This window comes from Convolutriloba macropyga, chromosome 1 (genome assembly GCF_964194025.1).
Source record: "Convolutriloba macropyga chromosome 1, txConMacr16.3, whole genome shotgun sequence".
Taxonomy (NCBI): domain Eukaryota; kingdom Metazoa; phylum Xenacoelomorpha; order Acoela; family Convolutidae; genus Convolutriloba; species Convolutriloba macropyga.
The window spans coordinates 55,205,140-55,224,385 of NC_134468.1; the positions used below are offsets into that span (position 1 = coordinate 55,205,140).

The following is a 19,246-nucleotide window of genomic DNA, read 5'->3' on the forward strand; positions in this document are numbered from 1 at the left end:
CAATAAAAATTGCGTAACAAATTATTAAGCTATTTCATATCGAACCTGAAACTTTATGAGAAGTTTTATAATAAACTTGAAGCTGAGAAGGTTTGGTGATATCGTTCACTTTGTTCGCATGCACAATTGACTGAACACCGATCAATAGTGACTGATTCTCCACTTTGAAATTTTTTGGACTACACAGATTTAAAAATGAAAAGAGATGTTTTTGGCATCTAATAAAAATTGATCACATTTTGTGCCACTACTGAAATTTTTTCTCATGGTCATGTCATTTATTAAAACAGCAAGGAATATGAATTGTTAGGAGCAGCTCCACGTACCCAGTCAGCTACTATTGAGTTCGCATTTCATATAGTTTGGATTGTTTTTGGGTGCAGTCTTTTTTAACGAACTATTATTAAAAAGCAACAAGTTAATTCCATTAGTGCTTAGCTGCAACTATGTTAATTACTTTTTATCATTCTGATAATTTTACTATCATGACAATTGTTTTGAACAACTGTCGACATTATTAACTGCTAGTTCTCCTACTCATAATCCTTCCTGACGGTTTTCCTGACTAGCATAATTGATGACATTTCGTTTTGATTAGAGAGTTTTAGTGCATTGTTTAATTTGCGCTCACGGATTTTACCTGCTTTGAAACAACACGTTTTTCGAAACTGATAATTTTGTTACTTTTTAAGTTCTGTGACATTTTAGTTTGACGATTTTGTTTCAATTTAGAGATTTAAAACTTGTCGGACTTCACCTATTCTGTCTCTCGATGTTTTGAATCATTTTAACGTCGTCTTTTGGTTTTAAATCACTATTAATTGAAAAAATTGTCTTTCTATCCAAAACACAAACAATTAAGATGCCTGAATTGCTCTCTAGTTATATATATTTTCTTTCTTTTGACCGTTCTTGTATGTTAAACATGGTGCTATCAATTTTGATTTTATGAGGATTTGAATTTTTTAAGGATTTGAATTTTTAGATTTGATGCTCCTATAGTTATATATTTCTTCCCCGAAGTTTAAGACCTAAACAACAGCATTTTTTTGTTTTTATCATGCTTCAGTGAGCGTTTTTCTTTCACTTCACAATCATAAAAGCTGCCAAAACTTTCAGACCAATTATTCAGTGTTGTCACATAGAAAAACATCTTTCATGATGTGAAGAGGAAAGCTAAGCTCTTTGTTATTTAAATCGCATATCTTTAGTGCTACTTTGTCCCAAATTATTTTCTTAAGCATTTCTTAAGAACTATTGTAACTTCTACAGCCACATTTACCAATGATTATGATGAAAGAATTCTTGTTGCTTTGAACCAGAAGTCATCAATTTGACTTTAGAATGTACAAAAATCTTTAATTTCTCAAGGATTATAACTGATGAAGCTCTATCAAAACCGTGTATGATTCAAACGAGTTCAAACATAAAGTGTTCGTTTTTAGTTACAACACAACACGTTTTAGGAAAACTTTTTGTTTCATATTTATCAGAGTTTAAGTGCAACTAAGATTTCGTAGTTGAAGGTTAGTCACTCACGTTTTCTTTTTCCCTGTTGTTTTCTGTTGTTTTCGTACGCTATTGAGTATTAACTTAAATTTAGTCTTATACTAGCAAGTTTTTTTTTGAAACATGTAATTTACTCAGAGTATAACCCTAAGGTTAGATATCTACATGCTCTAAAATGTTAAATAAATTAATCAGCATTGTTATTGATATAATAATCTTCAAATTGTGGCTGTTCGTTTTCATAGGTAAAAATAGGATTTGAAGGCTCCTATTTGTCTATTAAAGGGTACTTTCTTGTGTTGATCGAGCAAAAACTCGGTTAAAACATTTTTAAAGCAAGTTTTACTGTTAAAAGTTCTTATTGAAGAGGGCAATTTGTTCTATTTTTGAACGCTTTTCAAGATTAAGGATTTGTTACTCCACTTCGTTTTCGTTTTCTTTTTTATAATAATTTGATTTGTTCTCTTGTTCTGTCTAGAGTTATGGCGACTAGAAAACATTTTAAAAATTTTCGGATGTTTCCCATTGTCTTATGTCTGTTTGTAGCTTCATTAGGATAACTTTTGAGATAAACAATTCGGCTGGCAGGATACGATCCTTAATGAGAAGATCAATGGAGTAATAGTTTGAAAAAGTGAGTTTTATAGAACGCTGATTTTTTGAGTTAGTACAAATCGCGAAATCTAGTTTGTGATCTTTTAGATTGAAGATCGGTTTTAGTTCACTTATTGGCTGTACTGTTTTGCCAAATAAGAAACTGCTAGTGAATTAGGGCAACTGAAAATAGTTTGATCGAATCGCTTTGCTTTCCTTTCGGAAGAGCTGCGGTCAGTGGGAAGCATTTCGCTGCATAAATTAGTTTGAGAGTCATAAACAAGGAAAAGACGGGCGATAACAACCAAACCCTAAACAAGTAGATAATATGTCATTTTGACGACTATCAAGGAGTAATGCAATAAATCTGAATTAAAACGTTGTCTAATATATGACATTACTTCAGACGTATTTCAACCAACTTATTAACGCTTCAATTGGCGCAGAAATTTCGAATACAGGTGGTTTCCGTATCTCTTGGAGTGATATTTTACCAAGTATTTTTTCACCCGATTAGAAGTTGAACTAATTCAACCATACCTTGAGACGCTGTGTTCTCAAAGTGTTCAAGTTTGAAGAGGCTATTTAGATTGAAAGCCATTTTAAGAAACTTTGGTTTTGCTCTGATGAGTGATCGGTTTCAGGAAATATTTGCAGCCAAGTTTATCGAGCAACTATTTCCTTTTTAATATTTTTGCCTCTGCAAGCTATTTGTTTCACAGTGCATGCAGTACGTGCAAGTAGACTTTTTTTACAGATAGACCAATTATAAAGCTTAAGTAATTGAGAAATCAGTATAACATGTGTAACCAGGCAAATTGTTCAATTTAGATTAGCCAGCTGATGAATTTTTCTGTCAATTACAAGTAATGCCTACAGTTAATTTCCTGAATATCCGTACTTTCAATTACTCTTAAAGGCGAAAAGTGTATATAAGGCGCTCATTGCACTATTTACAATGTAGATTTGAAACACACATCACTGATATGAATGCGTTCAGTTAGTGTTTTCACTTCCTGTTCAAACGCACGTTGCATGAAAGGAAATATCGCCTGATAAGTTATTTTCATAAGCATGATGAGTCGTTAAAAAATAAAAAAATTACTTATTTACAATTATCGTATGGTTTTTCAGCCGGATCAAATCTAAGTTGTGATCAGAATATTTTTTAAGCCGGATCAGAGTCTTTTTGCGGTTATCTAAGTAGTTTTAGCAAAGATCCTCTTAGATCTTCACTATAGATGGTAGTGGCACTATTTATAATGAAGATCTAAACAGCAGCTCAGCTAACTGAAAAATGCTTCGAGTGAATGTAACCTGAGACGAGAGAATAAAACGGTGCTAGGCCTCAGAGTAGAACAAATTTGAGTGCAAATCGGAGAACAAGGCTCGTTAAGTCTATACATGGAACAAGTTGTTCCAAATTTTCTCCATTGAAAACTTAGGAATCTATTGTTCAAACTAGAGGTGCATAGCGAGATTACCTCTTTCTTAACGTGTAAATTAAAATCACTTCAAAAGAACGGCATTTAATTTTTAATAATAGTCTTTTTAATAATATATTGGGAAACCTATAGTAGTCAGAAGTAAAGGAAGAGGTCAATCTTTTGCGGATTTTTTTCTAGCAATAAAGGTATCTGTATCGCAAACTTACAATAAAACAAATATCACCGTCCAACAAAACCTAAAACAGCCTTAAACAAGAAGTAAGGGTACAAAAGATTAACGTATTTGAAATATTAAATAAATATTAAAGTTATAGGTCTACAATTTTGCTGGATTTGTTTTGAACTGTAGACATCGTAAACGCTGAGCAAATTAACTATTATAGTCACTGGTCTGGTTAGAGCTCAGATTGTTCCAACATCTGTCTCGTTTATCTAACTGTCTAAATTTTTTCTGTGCTCTGAAAGGCAACGGTCTTTTGACAATCAATTTAACAAAATTCAAATTGAAAAAAATTTTTCGATCGACCTTGATTAGAACTTTTTTATATATGAAAATTGAAAAAAATAACTATGATCTTGATGTTTCTAATGGCTTTTAAACCACATACATTGCAACCAAAGGCAGCTGCTCTGAAAGTTAAAGTTCAGCAAAAGCAATATGTTGCTAAGAAAATTTATCTTAAACAAACATTAATTTTCAAAATAAAATTGAAACTATTAGTTTCCACTCTAGAATTGGCAAACAATTACCTCTTGTTTTCATCTATTTTCTCTTTGAAAATATGTACAAATGATGAAATTTTTATCAATTAGTTAGACTCAAAAATTTTTTTCTAAAATGTCTCTGAATATCAAAAAATCGTCAAAAATTAGAGTTAATAGTTATGTCAAGTTTTGTTTTTTGGTAAAGCTCTATTGAAAGTCGTTTTCGTTTTTCTATATGCGGACAACTAATTTTGAACAATTTATGTCAAAAATATCCAAAAAATTTACTCACGCAGTTGAATTAAAAACAAATTTTCCGTTCTTTCCTCAAGTGGTTGCCTTTCCTGTTGGTGTGGTTTTGAATGCGCCTAAAGGAACCTATTCTGGTGTTTAACGTCGTTGTAAAACATAGAATTATAGAGGGCTACGATGACGAAGAGTTACAATGTTTAGCAAAATTAACGCAAAAATGTGCTGAAAATTACTACTTTTTCGTAATTTTGATTTCTAAACTTGGTGTTCAGCAGAATGCCAACGGAGGGCTTAAATTCAAAAGTCACTTGAAGCATAAGGAAGGATCAACAGAATAAACAATTGAACAAAAAAACATTTTCCTTATTGTTTTTATTTTTCTCGTCTCAAATATCCCATGTTTAGTCAATTCTGTAGAAGTTAGCAAAAAAATCGTTATGAGGATTGGGTTTGAATTCTAGCGTAGGTGTCCGCAGGGTATCACAGTATTGTGTTATAAGAATAAAGTGAAATTTTTTTTTTCTTTACTATCTCAAAAAGGTTTTAATCATTTTCCCATGTTTTTGCCGTCAGTGTATGATACAGAAGCCCTAACTTGCACGCCAATTTAATTGAAAATAACTATAGTTGCATAATTCAATGCCAATTTTTTTGCGGAATTATACGAATGTAATTTAAGTCTCATAATTAGTAATCTCTCCTTCATCACCCCGTAACTCTGCTTTCTCCCCTTTTCCTCTTCCATTTTTTTCAAACAGCTCGCTTTTTTCTTCTACCTGCAATAAAATTTGTAGTTTTGTAAATATCAAAACTACCCTCTAAGAGCTGCAAAGTGAGTTTCACTTTTCACTCTACAATGCGTAAAAGAAAAGTGAAAAGTTGACAAGAAAAAAGCCGGCGTCGCAAATATCCCCTATTTCGAAAAATGTTGGAGCAATCAGGCACATAGAATGATAGAAGGCTACAATGAAGAATGGTTACAATGTATAGCAAAATTAACGCTCAAATTTACTAGAAATTACGACTTTTTCATACTTCTGATTGCTAAAATTGGTGTTCAGCAGAATGCCAATGGAGTGCCCTAATTCTAGACTCACTTGAAGAAACATCATCCCATGTTTGGTCAATTTTGTGAATATTCAGCAAAAAAGCAAAAAAAATCCTGGTATGGGATTTGGGTTTGAGTTTCAGCGTAGGTGTCATCAGGGTTACACAATAATATGTTATTAAGTTAAAGTGAAAATTTTAATCTCCTTTTAATATTTTAATATTTTAATCCTATCTCAAAAAAGTTATAATCATTTTCCCACGTTTTTGCCGCGGAATTTAACAGTGTATGATATAGAGATCCTAATCTGTACGCTTATTTATTTTTTGAGAGGTCAGAAACCAAGGAAATAAACAAATCGTTTCAACTTTGCTTGTTCTACAGAAATTTTGTTCTCCGTGGTTTTGTAGATTAACTGTCACAATTATCTTTTGGGCACTGATTCTGGCGTATGGTATTAGGCGTATGGTACTAATTATAAGAGACTAAATGGATTTAAAAGTTCGTTCAAGAGTTCAAAGAAGAGGACATTGACAGTTTCTTCTTTAAAAATTTCTTACCGTCTGTTCACTTTTTCATTTCCCATGTTCTATAAAGTTCTTCGGCTTTGATCAAATCGAAAATCTATTGTACTGCGAAAATGTAAAGTCCTAGAATGGGTACTAAGTAGTAGAAGAGTTCGTGAAAATAACTAAAGACTATTTTAGTTTACTTTGAATAATTATTTTTTATATGAAAATCTTTGTTCTCAAACAAATTTGCATAATCGAATACAAATATAGTTGGATATTTAAATGCCAATTTTTCGAGCAATTATATGATTGATATGAATGTAATCTAATGTTAATAATTAGTAATCTCTCCTTCCCACTCTCAACAACTCTGCCGATTTCGCTCTTCAAATTTAGAACAGCTCCTCTTTTGCTTCTACTTGCTATAAAATTTGTAGTTTTTTTGTAATTATCAAAACTAGTCTCGAAGGGCCAGAAAATGATGTTTCACTTTTCTCTCTACGATGCGTAGAATATAAGTGAAAATTTGACAGAAGAAAAGGCCGGCATCGCTTATGTTCCTTTTTTCGAAAAATTTTGGAGCAATCAGAAGAAAAGTTGGGACACATTTCAAATTATCAAACCAATATTTTTTTTTGATTTAATTCAAATCCTGTGCACTTTATAATGCAAATATAGATTTAATTCTTGATATGTATATGTTTTTGTCAGTCAGAAACCATTAGTTCTAATACTCTATTGTATTTGATGTTAAATCAAGCAAAAAAATAAATTTTGAGCAACAAAAATTGTGGTTTCAGTCAGTGGAACTTTCATAACAAATTGTCATTATTCCGTAATGCAAATAGGTAGCTTGTTTCTCAATTTTTCTGCCTCAAACATTACATAACTACACCCTGGGCAACTATGTCGTTTTCGAAAATTGACATGGAAATAATTACCCCTAATTGGGAGTTAGTATCTTCTTACCATGAGGAATCTAAAACACATCTTAGTGACAATTCCAGAGAGCTAAGTTGATGTTTTCCGGAATCTGGCATCAAAATCTTGATATCCTAAAACCGTAGCCGTATTGTAGGTTTTTGTCCTGTACAGTAAAAACTGTTTACGCTATTTCAAACTGAAAAATAAATTGAGTCGTGAAGTTAAATCGAAATAGAAATTTCAAGCACTAAGTCATTGAAAAGTTGACGAGGATCACAAGATGCAGAAAAATCAGCAGAACAAAAATTCGGGCAATTCTATAGTCTTTTCCTTTTATTCGCGAAAATAAAACGTCACTTTTGGCTGAAATGAAATAATTTACATACTTTTTATTCTATGAGATAAAATATAGAATTTATTAGCGAATAAAAATCTTGTTTTTTAAAGATTTTTGTTCAATAAGTGAATGCCGCAGTTTTAAGTCGAATTTTTAAACCAATTGCTTTCAGTTTTGGATGTTACCAAATTTTGGGTTAGTTTGCTGTTCTTGCTCATATGCTTATGTTAAAAAGTAGTGGCGTTTAAAATCTGAACTAGAATTTTAGGATGTTTAAATGAACAACAGTGTTATTTGATATGTCTCCGTAAGTTGATTTAATAGTTAAGGTTTTATGATAATGCGATTTCTTTCAAACTGTACTGATCTGTTGAATACGGTTAAAAAATGCACGTTCGGTAAAGAGTTCTTACCACCAAGCAGAAATAGAAAGTTATGTTTGTGAAGTCTACTAACGGTCTTCTCCCATTTTTGTCAAAATCGAGTCAGGTGTTGAAAAGTAGCAACTTAACATCAGTAGAGTATTTGTTTAGTCGTTTTTGTGCATTATGTGTTTACTTTGGCTGTTTGTTTGTTCAGCCGATGTCGTTGTTTGCTTTCTGATCAGGTTTTTGACTGTGAAGTGTGGAAAACTGTCTTGACTTTAATGTTTAGTTAGAATAAGAATTTGAGGTGCTCGTGCAGAGAACTGCTGGGTGGATTTTATAAACAGCAAAACAGATGTAGGGAGGGTCTTGCTTACCAACAAGAGACACAAAACAGGCTGCTAATCTAATTTAGTCTCAAAATAGTTGAGTTGAAATATGTTTGAACTTGGAAAGGCCTCCCTCCTTTATAGCCCAGCAGCCGTTCACTCTTTTCATTTGTTTGCAGTCAATTTAACGCCTCTCTTCTCTTTCCGCTTCTCCTCTCTATGTTGAGGATGCTTGCCACATTCAGGTCCTCTTTTCAACCGAATGCTATTTCGACCGATGGCTCATGCCTTTCATTTTTTAAACGCGAAAATTTGCTTTTTTTAAAATAAGATTTTACCGTTTTTTTTTTAAATTTTGCAAGCGTAATTACTAACATCCATCTTTATTGCCCAGCGGGTCTCGGTTTTCTATATCCTAAAGTTGTATCCCTTTTTAGAACCTTCAATGAAAATCGCTCTGCGATTATAGAGCAACTCTTGGAGTTTTTTTAATCCTAATGTTGTGGAAAATATTACAAGGGTTAATAATAATACATTATTTTCTGTAATTAAAAATTCACAAGTGAGCACAAGTGGAACTCTTCTCATTTGTATATGGAAATCTCTTCTTTTAGTTTTCAGGTTTGTTTATGAGGTTTGCTTATTCAGGTTTTTTGGAGCGTTTGAGAGAAATTAAATTATTTTGCTGAGGATGACAAATTCTCATGAAAAACCTCTATGATCTTAGCCAGAATGATTACACGTATTTGAGAAAATCTTGCGCATTTTGATTGACTTTGTTTGCATTTTCTAGTTGGTATCTCCAGTTTCATAGATTTGTTTAGCGATTAGTTCTAATTCATTTCGGCTAATTTGGTGGGATGATGATGACTATGTACTTCGAAGGCAAAAGAAAGGGGAGGGCAGAGGTTGGTTTATTGTGGAGTAAGTAAGTTAGTTTAGAATTAGCTGGTTCTGGTTATGGTTGGTTAGTTGCGTAGATGCATGCCAATAGGTTGGTAGTTAGCTTCCTTAGTGGGTAGCTAATTGAGCATTTTAATTCAGTAGCGGCACCACTTTGAACCAATTTCCTCTTATGTTCAAAAGGGACCTCTTTGTCACCATCTTATAACTGCCTCTGAATTATTCTTATGAAGTCAATTTTGATTTTGAGTGAGGAAAAAGGAAGAAAGAGGAAAGAATGGCTGACTTGTTTGATTTCCTCACATTTGGCATTCAGGACAAAATTGAACGCCTGCCTCAAGTACAAATTTAGAATTGAATCTCGCTATGTCGAGGGAACTCATGAGCTGGTCAATAACAGAACAGTCTGAAATGTAAATATCCCAAAATAGGGAAAATGTATCTAATGTATGTCTAATCTGATCTGTAGGGGGAATGGAAAGGCTATTGTATTGCTTTGTATGCTTTGTAATAATGACCTTGATATGAAGGAACATAAATATACCACTTTTTTGTTTTTCATATTAATTTTCATAAAACATTTCTCGGCTCCCTGAATTAAATTTCTCATTTCTCAGAAACAAATTTCTCAGAGACCTTTTTTGCCCTGATATTTATTGTGCCTTAGGATCTCCTGTGAATTACACAGAACGGGAATTTAAGTAATTTTGATGACAACAGAAGCACCTGAGAACGTAAGACGACTGGTGACTTAGTATTTGAAAAGCAATTATCCTAAACTTGCTTCCCCTTTCATGTACGATCACAGTTGAGCAGAGTGTCGCCTGTGTTTTGTAATAGACAATTAATTTTCTTGTAAAGGAGGAAAGTAGTATGCTAACCTCATTTTGTATGGCGACATGAAATATTTATTTTACCAGCTGGTACTTAACTTTGAAAAAGTCCCAGTTGTTCATTTGGTGCTGAGGAGAAAAGGCAATATAAAAAGTTATGTCAACGAGATGTTTGTAGCCAAATGTTTCTTTTCAAGTTATCAATAAAAACAATGATGTGTGCTTGTGCATTAAGTACCAAGGCATCGGATGCAAAACAATTTCAAGTTTTGAAAACCAAAAGAAGAAATTGTTTTTCCGAGATACATATCCTCAGATGTATTTCAACGTAACGCGGATGCTTTCCACCTCAAAGTAATACAAGAGTTATGAAAAGTTGCGACATAATTATGAAATTAATTATTCGAGTTTCAAAGAGCTCGAAAGTGTTCGAACGAAAAACACCAATTGTCGCATATTACAACGTTTTTAATCGCATTGTCGGACAATGTACGCCACTTTTTACCAAATACATTGAGGTAAAAAACCAGTCTGTAAACTTTTTGTCGGCATGGAAAATATATAGAAAATTCCTGTCTGAGTTTGCCCGTTCAAACGCAAAACAAATAAGATGCCTCGCATGGCTCTATGCTTGGCTCATAAGGTTCTCATATATGCAAGTGTTGGAACAATTTCTCCCGTGGACCGAAAAAAGCTTTAAAATTCTAACTTATCCTAAGGCTTGATTGTTTGAGCTAAAGTATGCTAATGTTCTTATTTCTTTTTCTGGAATGGTTCAAGAGAATTTAAGTTTGTTTAAAACTGACCGAAAATGGAGAAAACATGGATCGAGAAATTTATTTCTCAATTAACCTTTTTCAGAAAAAAAGTGTGCCCCCCCGCTTATTGGTGCATATTATTTGCACCCCCAAAATGCATGTGGCATGTTTTATTTTAAAACGATGATTTAGTATGTAACATGACACGTGCTCTGTAACTGGGGTTGTATAACGTACTGGGGGCAGAAAGGGAGAAGATCCACGAGTTCTTAAAATTTATGGTTACACCTTATGGTTAAAGTGTACACCCTGATGGCGTTAAAATAATACTGCCAACCACTGGGTTGCCCTCAAAAAAGTTTCAAATTTGCCTGGACAAAAAGAAAGTATTAGCATAATGCTTCTAAAGTATCAAAAATGAAGTATCTCTAATTTGAAGTAACTCTCTAGTTTATTTCTGGTGATTTTACGAAAATTTTGTTACATTTTCAATTGTTTTAGTTCTACTGCTCTTTTTTGATACGTTTTTCATATGACTGATTTTTGATCTGACCATTTTTGCGTCTGACGACCGAATTTTCGCGACTGTTCGTCTGGAGAAACGGAATCAAGGGATTAAGCCCGAGGGCATTAAGTCTCTTAGTAAATCTCTAAGAGTCTTTACTAGTATCTAAGGATGCGATCTGCCTAACTGTCGTAGAGACATAAGTGAATGGTGTGAATGGTAGTTCTTAAAGTTTGACTAATTCGATAGTAAGATATTTGGATCAATATCTTAACGGATTTTATTTTTTTGTTTTCTGGCCAATTTCTGTCTCATTTTTCTCTGTCACTGAAATATTATTTGGTTAACTTTCGGAGGCGAGGTTAGTAGCTTTGTCAGTCCAGTTCGTGTTCTGTCAAAATACGTGGAAACTGAAAAAGAACCTTAGAAACTGATAGAAATGAGTTACGAATTCGCGCAGTTGTTCATCTGATCAGTGGTTTTTTTAAATTTCAGAACTGTGACATGAATTTGCATGCCATTGTTGAAGACTTCAAGGAGAAAAGAAACACGTTAGATGTTGAAGTTGCGACGAAATATCTTTCCTCATGTCAAGATTTTTATCTATATGCTTCAGTTCACACAAGTGATGACTCAATTTTATGTCTGAAATGTTTGTGCAACTTAGTAGCATACTTTGCTGAGAAAATTGAACTGAGTCGAATTATTCACGATGAGTTAATTCACAAATTGATTGTCACAAGTACCGAGGAAAGTATTCAAACGAACGAACGGGTTTTGACCCTTAAATTGCTGGGAAATATAATATCTGCACCAAATTTGGGTAAAGTAAAGACTTTCATGTTATATAAAAGTTTGAAAAATCGTTTATTGAATAACGAGTTCAATTCAAGAACTCAAAGTTTTACCCAGGAATTGTTTGATGCTCTTTTCATGGTTATTAATTCAGTGTTAAAAAACAGATATTTCCACGATTTGGTCTCCAGCAATGACGATGAACCTTTTGGTTATTTACTTGATTTGGTTATTGACAGCTGTTTATCTGAGCCGAATTTTAACAATCAAAATTTCAATGTTATTTTGCAGCATTCAATTGTTGATATTTTGCCCTCAAAACCGTCTTTATACAGTTATTTCAAACCCGAAAATAAATTACATGTGACCGAAATAATATTAGATTCAACCGAAAGCGCATCTGAATTTAAACAAAGTTTGGTAATATTTCTATTTAAGCATGTATATGAACCACTATTTGAAAAACTTACTTTAAATCAGTATCAGTTCACGCCTTCCGATTCGATTATATTTAGAAATTGCATCAAAATTTTTTGTGAATGGAGTGCTGGGCATTATGTCGAAATAAACGAGACAATTACGGAGCTGAGTTTGACAGTTCTAATTTTGTTAAAAAACTGCAGAGTTCAGAAAGATAATGAAGTGGGCGAGGACAATGATTGTATACATCAACAAAATGTTGCTGGATTTGTTTCTGACCTGACCCGCTTATTGGCCAATTTGGTTCACAGAAGTAAACACAAACAAGATGAATGTTACGATTACTTACCCGTTCTGCTGGAAAACTGCAAAATTGACCAGAATAACCCTTATTTACTGGAATGGAACATGTTGTTGATAAGGAACCTATTAGAAGGCAACGAACGCAACCAGAAATTTGTTCATGAATTACAGGCACGAGAGGTACTGCCGGACGAGTTGTTGGAAAAACTGGGATTAAAAGATATAGCTGATAGAAAAATAGTGGGAAAATAATAAGTTACGGTAGCAATAGATCAACAACAGCCGCGACCGCATTGTGAAATGGTTCATTGTTGTTGTGCAAGACAGAAATTTGCATCATTGTTGCAGAATAATTAAATTTATCAAGATAATCCCCTGTTTTTGACTGAAATTGCATTCATGGCCAACACAAAAGCGGCAGAATGTAAAATGCAACAGGAACAGTAAAGAAGGAAGCGACTAAGAGAGAGGCTTTGTTACGAGGGAATGACCGCCTACAAGTTGTTTGTTTGTTTGTTTGCCTACTCTCCTCATCCATGATTTCCTGACAGTAATTCCCTCTTCCTGTTTACTGTTTCATGATGTCATCGTAGAGTTGTTTGTGTGTAACAGTGGTGTAGACTAGAAACAGTTGAGCAGACGACCACTGCTTAGACTGATTAAGTGAAGTTATCAACTTTTATTTACTTTCTCTCTCTCCCTTTCAAATATTAATCAGGCTGCCATTCGAGTTAAAGCGCCCCTCAGTTGAAAGAAAAAACGCTTTCTCTGAAGCTTTGCTTCCTAACCGACGAGGTGGTCAAAATTAATTGAGTTCATGTGCGGCTTTCAGTCTACGTTTCAACTAATAGCGCCGAAGCCAAATCTCAAAAACATATTGCTTTGTTCTGCAATTTTTGTGAACTAAAATGTGCAAATTGTAATTTTATTAGTTCATTCTATCTTCATTCTGAAAACAACTCCGCAAACTAATTTAAGGAAACCTTCGATTTAAGGAAACCTTTAACGCAAATGAAGCTTGATGAGACTTTCATCAATAATGTTTAAATAAAGACAGGCCGCTGAAATGGTAGAAAAAGGATTGATGAAATTTGCGCAAAGCACACGAAGCTTTCAATCAATCGTTTGAAACTAAAAAATAGGATTCTTATTAAATTTAATTTTGTCACGTATCCGTTTTGTAATCGTTGCTTAACGTTAGGCGAATCCGTTTCAATTTGACATCATTTGATATATTTTTTAAAAGAAATTTATCAATATAAAATGATTCAACTAGCTCTTTTTCCTACCCTTGTTCCAATTAGTATATACTTTTAAAATACCGGCTGAAAACAACGTTTTTCATAGATTGTGGACTTGTATTTCAACTTGGAAAATCATCTTTGTACGGAACAGTTGCAAGTTAACCTATTTTTAAATAGCAGAAATAGCGGAAGCTCGAACTTTATTAAGTTCTCAATTTGAGTAACAAAAGAAACTGCTGAACGCAACCCGTTACATTTGTTTCGCTAGTAACTTACAGTTGGTTTTTATGAAATGTCCAATATTTTCTTTTGTCCAATATATTTGTTCCGATCCACTTTAGTGGGGGTGGAACTATATACTCAAATGGTTTTTTGTTCAGTCAATTTTGGCTGTTCGATATATTCATCGTAGTATTTTTTTTTAATTTTGATTTTGCCACGGAGTTACCGATGTTTAAAGTTTTGTGAACATTTGACGGATTTTCGTTGTTTCTGTTCAAAATCTTCCTCATTTTTACGCAAATGTTTGCCAATTTTTCTGAAAAATATGTTAAAAGTGTTAACGATTTTTTTGTTGGTTTTACTTCTAAAGACAGAAGAGTGTTATTCAACTGTTTCATCCAATTTTTTATTGCTAGAATTTAAAATTTAGCCTTTTATCAAAAATGGAGCGAACTAAGCTGCTTTAGTCCACTTTGTTCAAATTTAGCGGATTAGCACACCCAAAAATTGCCGGCCGAGAGAATCTTTGTTAGCACTAAAGAAAACTAGTTATACTTGCGTTTCCTTTGAGAGTGTTCTACAATAAAACTTTTGCCGTTTTGTTGATAATTTAAGGCAATAATTGTCCAAAATGCGTCATTTATTTTTGATACTTTTTTCTGCAATTAACCATACCCATAATAATTGAATATTCACCTGTTCCTAATGGACGAAAAACAAAAGCAAGGCTAGTTTTGGTCTAATCGTTGTGTTTTACAATCTAGATATAATTCGAAATTTAATCAGTCGCTGTCTTCTTATTTTCGCATTTTTGTGACTTTTTTGTGGTAATTAGAGAACAGAACAATTCAAATCAAGGCTGTCTAATGACTTCTAATTATTGACAGTTCCAGGGAAGTCTATCTAGTGTTTTTAGTCGAAAGCTTATGTCGTTTTTAATAAATTAAATTTTAATGTTTTTTTGCCGATTTACGTTTCAGGTAATGGTTTTTCGGCTTTGATACTCCGAGCTTTCACAAACAAATTTTTTTCCCCATCTTTGATGTTCTTTTTCTTGTCTTGTCACTTTATTGACAAGTAACATATTACATCATTGGTGTTTCAACAGAAGGCACAATCGAACATACCACTTTTTTCCGATGAATAGATGATTTTAACATCTTCTAGCAGAATTTAAGGAATTTTTTATGTCTGCATTTGTCGTTTTCTGTAGTCGTTTAAAAAATTCTGGATAATTGCAGGCCTTAGTGGTTGCATATTGATGAACAAAAGAACCTAGTTACTGATTTGAGGCGATAGCTAAAGTTTTTCATGTCTTTGAAATCAATTGTTTTAGAAAAATATAGATGTATTTTTGATGTTCTGTTCTATCTACTTCGATTTTCCTGTTCTATTTTGTCTACTTGTTACGTATTCTCACTATCTGCAGGTCTCATATCAATTTTTCGTTTGATATTTTGTGACTGAATAATCAATTAGGTTTGATTTTTTTGTCTATTTATCGTTCTTTTCGTAGACGTATGACATCTAATTAATATCTGATCTAACTTGCTTTCTTTTTTTTAATACGTTATTTTTTGATTTTGATTTCAGTCGTTAATATATCTTTTATGTCTTTGAAAATAATTGTTCTCGAAAATTAACAAATGTATTTTTAAACTTGACTTTTTTCTTTGTCTAATTGTTACCTAGTCTCATTATTCTGAGGTCACGTATCATATTACTTGTGTTCAAAGAATGCGCAATTCATTGTATCTTATTCTGGATAATGACAGGTCTATATATCTTGGTACGGTGGTATGAAAGAGCATAATACTATTGAAAGATTTCAGTTGATATCTATTGGTTTCGAATATTTGAAATTATTTGACTTCAAAATATAAACCTATTTTTTTAACGTTGCTGATTTTGTTCATTTTTGTCTTCATGTTGTCGAGTCTCATTAAAGACTTTGTCCATGTATTTCAAGTAAAGTAGAGATTAATTTGTTTAGTTTAATTGTTATTTGACGCTATTTTGGTTTTGCTATTATGTTTGTTATTTTGTTTTGCTGTTTGTCTTGGCTCGTAGTCTTTATAATGCAGGTCTCATTTGCCCTCTAATGAGAACCTATTTACATTTCTAAGTGATTTGAATTGAAAGCGTTTTTTAATTAATACACCAATTAATGATATTTGAGTTTTTGAAAATTTTCTCTCCTCATTTGGTAGACATTTAAGCCAAAATTGTGGATAAGTGTGGTCGAAACATTTCGTGGGAACGCACTTTACCGATCTTCGTTGTTAGAAATATTTGGCTTCGTTCCTTAATTTTTTTCCTCTTATTTGAGTTAGATCTGAGTCGATATACCATTGTGATGTCGATTTTGAAAGCAAGCTTGCCGCGCGTGCGAAGGTTTGTTTTGATTAATAAGTATTGAAATCAGGTACTGAAAAAATGATTTTTGAAGCTGCACAAATTGAAAAGAAAGAAGTTTGATGCTCTTATTGTCTATGGTAAGCATATGTGCAAGAGTTTTGCTGTTTTGAGAAAATTTAGTTTGATCGATTACTGTCATTTAAGTTGAATAGCTCAGAGTTCACCTTTTACATCATCTTCACAGGAGTTTCTCTGACTTTTTTTGTGGACTGATTTTCGCTTCGTCAGAGACTACCTTTACAGCCATGCATCCCCCATTCTAAGCCGCATACCGCCGCATTTCCTCCAAATTTCGATAACCCTTTGTTAAGTAATACCGATGAATTACTTCGTCGCCTGGTCCAAACATGTCTGCGCACGCAAGATTTTTGTTCCTCAGTTTATTCAACTACCGTTCCCGCAACGGAGGTACCACACTATTGGAAATTCCACTGTGCACAAACTTTACTCAACTCCAATATCTTGCGTCTCCTGCAAGTGATTTCAGCAATCGTGGTCCATGTAACCCAGAAAACACTAAACAACATGGCGGCATCTGTTGTCGCCCACAACATTGTCTCGCGAGTTTTCAGCACTTCATTTCAGCAAAGTGAGGCACCCCTTAAATATCTGGCCACAAGTTTCATTCATGACAAGGCGTTGAACCCCTTAAACCCGTTTGTTACCGCCACCAGTGGTGCACCTCCATTTCCCAAACTAATTTTCCCTCCGGTGTGCGCACATACAGTCCCTCATCTTTTGTGTCGGCATGGCCCACTCTATCCTACTACCCGCCCCTCATCTAAAAGTGGCAGACGCAATTACAATCAAAAAGAACGATCCTTTACGGAGTGGCTTGAATGGTACGGGCTGTTTAAAAGTGCGATTTGACTCGCAGTCCTTGTTGGAAAACGTCAAGTTGACGTACCTTAAAACACATTTGTCTTCGGGAAGGCAAAAACCGCTATCTGTTAGGTAGCATACTTTGGTCTGATGTACAAAGGACAATGGAACGAAAGTTTGGTCAGCCACAGGCGGTCGTCAGTGCGTATTTAATCAAATTCCCTGTTTCCAACCTTTCAAAATTTGTAATATTGATAACTCTTCTGCTACTATTTTAAGTCTTTTCAATGTGTTGAAGTAACTTGCGTTCGACTCTCAATAAAAGAATGCCTCGCTTCTTAACACGGCTGTGCAAAAACTTTGCCCAAATGAAATTCCTGGTAACTCTTCACGTTTGAGAAACATGTAGCTAAGCCGACACGCACGCCTTGACGTCAACGAATGGTTGAAGAAGGCCGAGGCACATGACTTGATGAGACAAACATCGACAAAGTCTAGACTTCAGGATACCATCAACTCAGATCAAAGTTGCTTCCAAAACTTGCGCTGCCAACACGCAGCAAAACGGCGAACATAAACCAGCTGCAACTGCAACAATGCCCCTCCACTTGCTGCGTTGTCTGTAATGGTAACGATTGTCTTTGAGATTGTCGTGTTTAAGGAAAAATCTCCCACGCAACGAGCAAAGATAGTCGCCAAAGCCCAGTTTTCGTTTTAATTCTTGAAGGGAAATGATGCTTCGGCAGTGCTGTTGTAAATGATCTGGTAGGCGACAGTAAACCTCCTAGTGCGTAGTTATCTGTCTTTTATGGCTATGGCATTTTTCAGTTGACTGAAGTGCAGTTGTTAAAATTCTTCTGATAAAGATACCACGGCTTTAATTTGAATCAATTACTGTTATAGGTGCCGGGGCGAATATTGACAACAAACATGGTTAGAATGGCGTCAAGACCACGCAAAAACCAGAAATTTGAGTAATCAGCTCGAGTTCCTACGTGAAGGACAACTTGAATGTAGGGTCAAACATCATCGACATTAAAGCACTAGAAGAAATATACCCTCACTTTGCAAATTCAGATCATCTAACATGATGTTACGAAAACATCGACGTTCCCTTCCCCAAAGGCTTGGCTTTAAGCAGTCCCTTACCATCGCCTTCGGGTTTGGTCACCACTTTCTTCAACGCCAATATGGAAAAGAATTTTGAACTGGCTGTTGAAGGTTTTTTTGGTTGATGAGTCCTACAGCGCACTTCAGCAGGCAGTCCCAGGACACACAGCGGATACTCGTTGGCTGGATTTGCTGAAAAACACCACAGTGCGTAATGGGAGAAGATATAGTCGCGGACCGCTGTGGGCTGAAGACACCTTCCAATTGGACAACAATTACCTTTCCGCACTGGTCACTGGTTCAATGAAAACTAGAGAAAGACCAGTCTCTAGTGGAAGAGTACACAAATACAATCAACGAGTGCTTAGATAAAGGCTACGGGGATCCTGCTGAAAAACCTGCTATTAACCCAAATAAATAAACCAAGCAAGATCTGTAGGGTACTCAATGGGGCAGTAACAATTCACCGTTCATCCTTGAATAAGTCAGTGGCTGCCGGCCTTGACTTACTGCAACATCATATCTAAGTACACTTGCGGTTCAGACAAAATCCTTACGCCGTTTCGACTGACATCTTTGAAATGTTCCCCATGGTTGGAGTGCTGCCGTGTGATCAGCCATCTTTGCGTTTGTTGTGGCGGGAAGACTGCAAATCAAATGTTGTGTTACATGACTAGACATGTCACATTTTTGACGCAAAAGACTTGCCCACTCGCATGAACTGCGCACTACCTGTGATAATGTTGAAGTGTATTGAACTCGCAAAAGAAGTTCTTGAGAACCGCTATATATATATATATATATATATATATATATATATATATATATATATATATATATACGATTGCTTAGGGTCAGTGGAGTCCTCGAGGGGGACCGGTGCAGGGAAT

At 34.5% G+C, this 19,246-nt stretch overlaps 1 protein-coding gene across 6 annotated transcripts in view; it reads right to left on the reverse strand.

The window, feature by feature from the left end:
* Positions 1-19,246, reverse strand: part of LOC142340489 (uncharacterized) — a 114,628-nt gene that overhangs the window by 13,980 nt on the left and 81,402 nt on the right. Inside the window, exon 1 of one of the 6 annotated variants that reach the window (XM_075391091.1) lies at positions 12,587-12,825. The exons of 2 other annotated variants lie outside the window; for them this stretch is intronic. The gene's annotated coding sequence lies outside the window, so the exon portion shown is untranslated. Of the gene's footprint in view, positions 1-7,742; positions 7,761-7,785; positions 8,372-12,586; positions 12,826-19,246 lie in introns of those variants that run through there. 3 more of the 6 variants (XM_075391084.1, XM_075391072.1, XM_075391085.1) reach the window with 3 other exon arrangements.